Consider the following 10,783-nt stretch of genomic DNA (forward strand, 5'->3'; position numbering starts at 1 on the left):
GTTGTGTGGATGGACCCCCATCCCCTCTTCCCTGCAGGACCCGGCTGCTCTCCATGGTAATGTATAAAGTTCATCCCAGCTGCTCCTCCTGACCACCCATGTCACCTCATGTCAGCAACACCACCCTGGAGCAGGGCAGACACACAACTCCCGACAGCTGGCACGCAGCCTCAGCCTTCTGACTCGTAAAATGGGGATGTTTAGGGGTGTTGTATTAAGTCACATGTAATGTAAAGTAACCGTCTGTGTCTGACCTAATGTGAGCATCAGCTTACCAACAGCAGGTGCGTGCTTTCCAGGCTCTGAGTCTTGTTGCTCCATGGACCTGTTTTCCGATTTTTATCCCTTAACCCCCACTTTCCTTGATTCTGTGCCAGGCTCTAGTCTTGGAGACCAGAGAACAGAAAAATGTGCTGCCTCAGGGCGCCCTTGGAGTGGAAGACAGATCATGGCCTTGGTGGGGTGCTGCCCACAGGAAAAACTGCTCTCGTGCCTTGAGGGCTCCTAGAGAATCCCCAGGCCTTCCTGGAGGAGGGGATGAAGGCGGTGGGCCTCCAGTCCAGGAAGGAAGACGGAGGAGTCACAGGCTACAGGGCCGAAGAAACAGTGTGGTCCAGGGAGCTGGACGGGGTGGCCAAGGGTCCTGGGTGTTGAGGAGATGGCTGGTAGGCCACCTAGATCTGGGGCAGGGTGCGGAAGGTGAGGGAAGGCAAGGTGTGTTGCCCGCAGGGCTCTTTCCATCTCTCTGCTCCTCCTCTCTCTCTCCTTCGCCCCCTGGGTGGCCCTCTCCCTGAGCATCCCCACTCCCCTTCCTTCCCCTGACTGGGAGGAAGGGCAGACAGACATTCATGTGTATCTGTCCCTGAACTCGTGAGCATTGGTGTCCTCGGGAGCCATTTCTTGTGCCCATTTCTGGGGAGGCAGCTCCAGCCCCAAGAGGACCAGTCCACCGCCTGTCCCTCAGGAGAACGGCTGGAGCCCCCTTTATCCCCTCCATGGCACTGGCTTCTCTGGGCCCCATCCATGCCTCAGCTCCTCCAGACTCTGCCAGGTAGAGGAGCAGTGACCCTTACCCCGGGTGGGTGTGGGCTTGGGAATGTGGGAACACAAACAGGTCTCAGGCCAGAGTCCAACAGTCAGAGTTTGAGTCCCACCATGGCTGCTTTCTTTACTGAGTCCCTCACTACATAAAGCTCTGTGTCTTCTCCATGAAATGGGCATCGCAATCAGGCAGCTCAGGCAGCAAGAGGGCGGTGGTGTGGAGGAGGAGCCTCGGGGGAGTGGAGCCCCAGTGTGCCCTGGACACTCCAGTCTCAGCCTCTCAACCCCCGCCCTGTGCTGGCCGTCCCCACCCGCCTCACCTATTTCCGACCCTGCATATGCACCCTGTGCCCTGCGCCCCACACTCCTCGTTCCTGCTCTGAGCTGCCTCAGGGATGAGGGACAGGGAAGGGGGAAGACAAAGACTAGCAGGAGGGGAAGAGAGGAGGAGGGGGGGAGATGGGGAGGGGATAGGAGAAAAGGATGGAGGGGACGCACCAGGGAGAGGATTGAGAGGAGGAGGAGGGAGAGGATGGGGAGGAGGAAGATGAGGGGAGGAGAAGGAAGTAGAGGAGGAGCAGGAGGATAGGGAAGAGGGGCTGCCATGTCCTGGTACCTCCAGGCCACAACAGAGGCCATGGCAGGCTCCAGAACTGCCTTGTGTATTCCAGTCCCTGGTTAGCCTTTGCCCTGTGTCCCATCTAAAGGTCAGCACAGGGCTCCAGGGCACGCCGGCCAGCCTCCCCCAGTGCCATCCTGAGACCCCACACCCCATTCTCACCTGCCTCAGCCCCTCCAATCTTCCAGGCAGTACTCCTCCACAGAGCCCTCCATGTGGGGATGAGGTAGGCAGACGGGAGGGCGTAGCTTTGTGCACCAGAAGTAGGATCCGGAGAGCCCAGCCAGGTGCTGGGGCCATCCCCCGGCAGCGTGGCCTCTCCTGGACTTGTAAACGGTTGTTCCAAAGCCCATGCTCTTGGGCTAACAGGGAACCTCCAGCCCCTGGGGATATGCTGTGCCAACTTCTCTGAGCCGCAGGGTCTCCTGGGGATGGACATGGAGAGTTCACCTCTTTGCAGGCTGGAGGTGCTGGGGACCCAGTCTCCAGGCCCAAGCCAGGGATGTGGTCCATGCAGGAGGCTCTCCACCCTGGCTTCTCCCCCCCAACCCAGTCCCTCAGAGTCAGGTCTCCACTGGGGACAGCCTCATGACAGCACTCACCTGGGGGCCTGGATGAGTGTCGAGTGCAGGGACAGGGGGTGGGACATCACCCCCTCTGCTGCAGACCTTCTGACCAGGGTGGGTTCCTAGGTTGTTCAGGCTCCCTGGGGTCATGGCCTCTCTGCTCCTTGAGCCTGGGACGGGGTTCTGTCTGACAGGAGGAGGGGCAGCAAATGGGCTGGACCCCACCCCCTTGCCTGTTCATGTGACCAGAGGCAAGTCACTCACCTGCTTAGGACCTCACTTTTCCCCTCCACAGCAGAGCAGTGTTGCCTGACCACCAAGCTGTAAGTGCCCACGATAGGAGCTTCTGCTCTCTGATCTCTTTCTTTCACTGAGGGGCCTCACGAGGTGAGTGACATGAGGGGAGGGCACAGGGGACATGGCCGTGCAGAGGGCTGGCCTGTGTCATCTGGTGTGACAGACACACTGGGCGCCTGTGTGTTCCAACTGCTTTCAAATACCCTGCCACTGAGTTCTCGCACGATCTGAGGACCCACGCACGAATAATGCACAGGGACCCAGGGAAGCCAGCTTGCCCGAGGCCATACAGCCCACAGAGGCAGAGCTCTGAGTTCCTGCTCTTCACAGGACCAGCTTTCCTTGGGCCCTGTGTGCTGTCTCAGGAGACTGTCCAGCAAGGAGCAGAAAGAGGGTATGTCTGGGACCGGGTCCCCATTGCCCACAGGCGAGCTCCTGGGGGTGGCTTTCAGTGCCCATGGTCTGTGCTGGCATGTGCCCAGCCTCTTCGCCCCCACACACTCCCCCCTCCCCCATCTCGGCCCCACAAAAGACCCTCCTGTCATGGCTCCTTGCCTTCCTGTAGCCAGTAGTTTGGGAGATCTTTCTCACCTTCTCTACCTCAGGTGCCCTCCCCTCTGAAATCCCCTTTGGCCCTTCTGTTGAGGGCAGAGTCCACACCCTTCATGTCTGTGGGACTGGGACTATTCCTGTTGGTGGTGATTATTCACTGTGGAACCGTCGACTGAGCACCCATGACCTCGTGCAGGCATGAGCGAGTGCATGCGCAGTCGAATGCATGGCTCCACTCTTCCTCGGCTCTCTGTGAAAGGGGTGGGCAGCCGAAGTTTAGCACCTTGTCCTCCTCCCTCTGAACCTCCCTCGTGCCTGCTCCCAGCAGGCCAGGGTCCTGCAACGTCGTTGCCCTGGGAGTTAGACCCTGACCTCTGAACCCAAGTGGGGGTGTCATGTGCATGTGCGTGTGTCACGTGCGTGTGCATGTGACAAATACTCAAATACACACTTGTTGGGAAGTTGTAAACAATACGGGAAAGGTTGGAGTGCAAGGTACAAATCCTATCCTGCTTCCTTCCAATCCCGGACCAGCTACACCATTTGTAGGGCCCGTTGTCACACGCAGAGCCCAGAGCCCTTCTCCAACAGCAATCCAATGTGCACCTGAAAGCGTTCAGTGTAAAGTGTTTGCTTTTCTTCTGGGGCCTCTCGTGCTATTAGTGTCATGTCCCTTGGCCACAGGAGGCCGAGTGCAGACTCTCACTGGCTCCTGGAGGCATCTGTGCCCCTCCTGCCCACCAACTGGTTGATGTGCCCTGGCCGAACTGGGGAGGTCGCCAGCTGCCTCCCCTCCCACGGGCCCGCTGCCCCACCGCGCTGTGGACAGGACACATGCAGGCTATCACAGCCTCCAGGCAGAGGCAGCTGGGTACCGGACCCCTCAGCTGAGTGGCCTGCAAAGGGGTTGCCAGGCTGGGGCAGGTGGCCACAGCCCGTCCCACCCTGAGACACCCATGGGCCCATGCATCCAACCCACCCGTCCCAGCTTATGTCCCGCTTTCTGGGCCCTGCCAGGGACACTGGAGCAAAGGACAAAGAGGGAAGGCAGGAGGGGTTCCCGGGTGCCAGGGTCAGCAAAGCAGGCAGCTGAGGACCTGTGTTGGGACCACACATGAGCCGAGGTTCTAAGTGCCCCGCACATGCTCAGTGCTTCCATTGGATTCACTTACAAAACACAAATTCAACAAGAAAATGATGAGGAATTTCATGACTATGGTCACAGGGCTGGCACCCCCAGGCTCGGGCCCCTGCTGAGCATAGGGCCCTGTGCAAGCACACTGGTTGCACACCTTCAAACCCAGTGGTGTTCCAACCCTGTTTCCCTCCCAGTGGGTCATTCACTGCTGGGAAGGGGGCCCCCGAAACATCTGAGAGTGGCAGCTGGTGCCAAGGGGCACGTGGTAAGGTGGGTGCTCTGTGAGGCTTCCCCGCACCAACTGCTCTCATCCCCACAATGTCCTACAAACGAGGTGCTCTTGCAGCTGCATTTGACTCGGGCTCAGAGGAGTTAAGTGACCTGCCTAAGGTCAAACAGCAAGGAAGCGGTAGGTTGCCTTTCCATCAGCTCTAGGTTCAAGGCCACACCCTGAGAGTGGGTGCTTTCCTACCCAAGAGCACGGGTCACAAACCCGGGGTGACCATGCTGTCACCTCCATGCCATACACCCGGGTTGGAGAGCCAGTGTGGGGTTAGGAAGGACCATTCCTGTTCACAGGAGCTGCAGTGTCCTCTTCCAATCCTACACACTGGAGTGCTTTGCAGGATGAAATCAGGTGCTGTCAGCAACTATAGAGGGCCATGTAAGACATTGGACCATGGTGCCAGGTCGCCGGGGCTGTCCCAACAGAGGACCTCACTCTGAGTGCTTCAGCCACAGGAAACGGTTGTCTCACACTTCTGGGGCCAGAAGCCCAAGATCAAGGTGTCAGCAGGCTTAGTTCCCTGGGAGGCTGTGAGCAGAATCTGTTTGGGGCCTCCCTCTCCCAGCTTCTCGGGTTTGCTGGTGATCTCTGGTGTCCCAGGGCTTGTGGATGGACACATGGCGTTCTCCCCGTGTGCATGTCTGTGTCCCAGCTGTCAGGCTGCCTGGTAGAAAAGGGACACTGGGGATGAGCGTCACATGCCAATGACCTAGGAGAAGCTGGGTGGCTGCTTCATACAAACTGGAACCCAGAGGACTGACGTGGGTGACTCGGGGGTGACTGACGGGTACTGCCACGTGGAAGAAAGAGGTCATTAAATGCAGCACCAACCCCACCTACATAAGACCTCAAGAGGCTAGATCTCTTGTCAGTTATAATTCTGGGCATTCCACCTGATGATGACCCAGGACCCATGTCTTGTGAAATTAGTATGTTACTCACAGCTGCAGCCAGACAAGAACTTCAAAGGTAGGTTTAGTAATGCCCATCACTTGGGAAGCAGGTACTGTGGGACAGATGGCATGCAGGAAAACTAGATCATCTCTAAAGCTGATACGTTACCTCCAACTAGACGAGGGTGCCGTGAGCTGCCTCCCTGGCAATCCTCCTGTTAGAGACGAGGATGGAGGCCAGAGGGATGGTTACTTGACAAGCAGGTGGTAGAGCCAGACCCTGAGCCCAGGGCTCTTCACTCTGAACCTGGTGGTCTGTCCAGATAGCAGGAAGGAGGCAAGTATCATCAGTCTCATTTTGCAGATTGAGAAGCCGAGGGTTTTACACAGGGTGGCAGGGTTTGTGAGTGGCAGGAGGGGGCCCTGGTGTCCTGGGTGCAATGGTGACCAACATATCTGCTGGAGATAATCGCACACAGGAACCATTACACATAGTTGCCGTGACCCTGGTCTATTCCACATGCCTCTGTGCATGCTTCACAAGTTAACCCATGTTCATCCTCTCCTTCATCCTCAAGACAGGCACCGTGACCATCGCATTTTCCAGGAAGGCTCAGCATTGGCCCAGCAGTCCCCAGCTGGGAAGCAGAGCATTCTATCACGTAAGCCTGTTAGTAGAGCGGGCTCTTCACCACCTTGTGCTCCCCAAGATGTGTCTTGGATGTCATGTGTTCATGGTGCTGTTGGGAGCAGTGGGATGTGAGTGTGGCAGTCAGTGCAGTAAGGACTCCATTTAGCAGGCATCTGTGTTCACCAAGCATTTCCTTATCCATTCATTTCTTCACTTATTCACTTGAGAGTGCTCCCTGTGGAGGTCAGCTGGTGTTCCAGGCCCTGGGGAAATTGCAGCGAGCCACACAGACAAGTCCCCTGCTCTGGAGAGAGGTGATAATGGAATTGAGCAATCAGATTGTTTCCAATAGGACGAATTAAAGGAAGAGCATGAAATGAGGAGTAGGATCCAGAGACAGGCAGCTCCAGACAGAGGTGGTCATCGAAGGCCTCTTGCAGAAGGTGATCTTTCACTTGGGACCTCAATAATAGGAAGCATCCAAGGAAGGGAGTCCCAGGCAGAGAACACAGCAGGTATCAGCCCAGGAGTTAAATGAGCTTGGTGTGTTCTGTGAGGAGGCCAGTGTGGCTGGAACAGAGATGTCAGGGTGAGGGGAGGAAGGAGGCTGAGATGGGGCGGCAGTGGTACAAGATCGCTCTGCCTACTGTGTGGAGTGTGGTCTTTGGGGGTCAAGGTGGAAATCAGGAGAGGATTTGGAGCCTCCCACGGTGCCAGGCTGAGCTGTGCCGCTGCCATCAGGAGGACCTGAAGAGATCCAGACGAGAATGAATTGTTTCATTCAAGACCATTGAGCGCCTTGCCGGCGGCAGAAATGGACCAGCACACACATAAACGTACAAGATTGTGTCAGGGGCACAGGTATGGTTAAGGGAGAAAAGATGGGTAGGGGCTGCAGAGTGCCAGGAAAATTAGGTCAGGACACTGCTGGACGATTCCAAGAAAATGTGTTCCTGGCATGATGATAGCTCTCTGCTTGTGGAAAAACTGAGCGTGCTGAAGAGAAGGGGGTGGTTGCAGCTTAAATTCTCCAGGAAAGTAAAATGGGCCCAAGTGGAAAGAGAGGGATGAGGCCAAGGAGTATAATATTACTGACTGTTGGATCTGAGCAATTCCACAGTTGAATGTGAGTCTTTGTTTCCATAAACCAAATTCTGAGGCTTCTCTCCCACACAGGTTCTCACGTGAAGTAAGTCATTGGGAACGTTTGGAGTGCCTATTCCTGCCTATGGTTGGGACTTTTGGCATTGGGCATTCCCATCCTCCCATCTCTCCTTCTTCCTCCATTCCTTGTCCCCACTCCCTACTTGGGACCCCTCCCTTTTCAGCAATCAGGCTGATCCTGCGGAAAGAGCTCCTGTCTTGTACTGATCTTTCTCATGACTTCCACCAGAGGGCGCCATTGCGGGCTATGGTGGCCGCTGTCCCTGGTCCTGAAATTCGGACTTGCAAGTGAAGCGCGTTATGGGTCCATGAGCTGCAACATTGCTGGTCCTTTGAAAACACATTTAACTTTCAGAACTGACGCCTAAGACATTTGCATCTCTGAGGCTGGAAATGGAAGGGACCACTCAATCCACAGTGTTTGCCATGGTGCCTCCACTGCTGGGAACTCTCCCCTGTCCCCGTAGGGCACTTCCCACAGCTGTCCCTGTTTGTCATCTCACTGGCTTCTGAGTCAAAGGGCCCAAGTCATATGCATGCACCCTAGCTGCAAGGCGGACTGCGAAACCAGTATCCAGCACCTTATACTCCATTTCTATAGTGGGAGATGAGCTCAGATTCTATAGGCAGAGGATTTCCATGCTAAAAGGATTTAGATGCCTCAGAAGAGGCAGGGCTGGTGCCATGAGACTGCAAAGGAGACACTGTTAAATGCTGACAGCAGGTGGTGCCTGTCATCCCCTGCCTTCTGGAATCCTTAAAGCAATCCTGGGAGGCAGAGATGATTCCCATTTCATTCCCAAACGAACCAAAGCAGCTGGGGGCCCTTAGATGGAAGCTGATGCACAAGCCTGGGATCATGGCCCAGACACCAGCTGGGTGGTGTCCAGGGGGAAGTGGGGAGAAAATGATGTGGCTGCCTGGATCCACCACCACCTGTGTGCTGTGCAGGAAGCCAGCATGTGGGCACTGAGGTTCACATATCACACACCACTCTGGGGCACATGAGGCACCCACCAACTTGTGTGGGATGACGGGAGCAGGCAGGGGCAGCTGGGATTCCCAGTGAAAAAAGCAAAGAAGTGGCTGTGGGGGCCTTCACTGCATCAGGTACATCAGCCCCCTGGGTGGCACCCCATCCTGACTGGTGGTCCCACCCACTGGCTTCCCACTGTCCTCCATGCTGCCTCCCCCATATCATGCTTCACACTTCTCATAACTTGTGGAGCAGCTACACTCTTCAGATGCTCAGCTAGGATAAGCTAAAGGAGGCAGTGTTTAGTGAAACACTTGTTCTAGACAAGGTTTGCAGAGCTCAGCCCCCTACTTTTGTCTGATGAGGTGGGTTTGCCCACCATCCCAAATGGTTCCCAATTCACTGAGTCTTGGCTGATGCAGCTCCACTTAACATGGACAGAAAAACTCTGCAGAATCTCAGCACACACAGGGGCATATTTCTTCTTTACCAAACATCAGGTCTGGTCCATCACATGGTTGGGTCAAGTGTCTGCCTGTGGAAAGTGGAGATCACAGGGCTATGCCTCCACACAGACACCATCCCTGCCCACGTGAAATTCACCTCCTGGTCTACAGTGAACCCCTGCCCCTGGTGGCTCTGGTGCAGGGCCAAGCATGGCAGTCCTAGAAGATGGCAGGAGCTGGCTCCCAAGGTGTCATGGAGTCACAATACCACTTCTGGACAACATTCTCTAGCATTTTGGGCTCAAGGTGCTGTTTGCAGCCCCATCTCCTTAGGCTCCAGCTATCAACAGTCATTTAGCCACTTCTCTAACTTGCAGCCAAAAACTTTCTTAAATGATACCCATTTATTTGCACACAGATGTCCCCACAGACGTTCTTGTAAGTGGACAAGAAGGAAGTGTGAGCGACAGTCTCTCTGAGAATAAACACCACTGGCCAGCTACGTCCTTTCCCCCGTAATCTGTAAGTACCTAAAGGAATGAGTTCACACAAAGGAACAGATGCCAATAAACACACAGCTGAAAACCACGTTTCTGTGGTCGTCCGTTTGGGTTGATTCCAGGGCTATTTTGTTTGATCTTCACTGCTAAATCATTCTGCAGTGAGTCCATTTAGGCCTACAAGTTTACTGTTCCTTCTTCATACACTTTACCCAGGGCAAATCCCCCCAAATGGAAATGCTGTGTCAGGGAGGATGAAGGAGTTCTTAGCTCCAGCTGCCTAACATCACACTGGTTTCCAAAATGCTGCCCTGGTGCCTACAGTCCACCCACCCCTTCCTGGGACTAGGAGATACATCATCATCATCGTCATCATCATCATCATCACCACCATCATTATATTCCTCTGTAATTGGCTCTGTTTTATTTATTTATTTTTATTTAAATTCAATTAATTAACATGTAGTGTATTATTGGTTTCAGGGGTAGAGGTCATGATTCATCTCTTGTATATAACACCTAGTGCTCATTACATCATGTGCCTTCCTTAATTCCAGTCACCCGGTTATCCTGCCCCCCCCCCACCTCCGCCCTTCCAGCAACCCTCAGTTGATTCCCTAGAGTTAAGAGTCTCTTATTGGTTGTTTCCCTCTCTGATGAGGTCTTGTTTTATTTTTACCACACTTCCTCTATGCTCCTCTGTTTTGTTCTTAAATTCCATGTATGAATGAGATCATATGATAATTGTCTTTCTCTGATTGACTTATTTCACTTGGCATAATACCCTCTAGTTCCACCCACATCATTGCAAATGGCAAGATTTCATTCTTCTGATGGCTGAGTCATATTCCACTGTTTATATATACACTACATTCTCTTTATCCATTCATCTGTTGATGGACATCTGGGCTCTTTTTCTAATTTTTTTAACTTCTTTTCAGTGTTCCAGAATTCATTGTTTATGCACCACACCCACATCTGGGCTCTTTCCATGGTTGGGCTATTGTGAATATTGCTGTTATAAACATTGGGGTGCACATGCCCCTTCAGATCACTACATTTGTCTCCTTGGAGTAAATACCTGGTAGTATAATTGCTGGGTCATAGAGTATCTCTATTTTCACCTTTTCTTTTTATTCTTTTTATTTTTATTAGTTTTTTATTAATATATAAAGTATTATTTGTTTCAGGGATACAGGTCTTCGATTCATCAGTCTTACACAATTAACAGCACTCATCATAGCACATACCCTTTCCAATGCCCATCTCCACCCACCCCAGCCCCCTGGCCCCCTCCCGTCCAGCAACCTTCAGTTTGTTTCCTGAGATTACCAGGAATTATGGTTTGTCTCCCTCTCTTGTTTCATCTTATTTCATTTTCTGTTCCCTTCCCCTATGATCTTCTGCCTAGTTTCTCAAACTCCTCAGACAGTGAATCATATAACTGTCTTTTTCTGATTGACTTATTTCGCTTAGTGTAATACCCTAGTTCCATCCACATCATTGAAAATGGCAAGATTTCATTTTGATAACTACATAGTATTCCACTGTAGATATATACCACATCTTCTTTATCCATTCATCTATCGATGGACGTCTAGACTCTTTCCTTAGTATGGCTATTGTGGACGTTGCTGCTATAAAAATTGGGGTGCACATGCCTCTTCAGATCAC

The sequence above is a fragment of the Mustela nivalis genome (assembly GCF_964662115.1).
Source record: "Mustela nivalis genome assembly, chromosome: 4".
Taxonomy (NCBI): Eukaryota; Metazoa; Chordata; class Mammalia; order Carnivora; family Mustelidae; genus Mustela; species Mustela nivalis.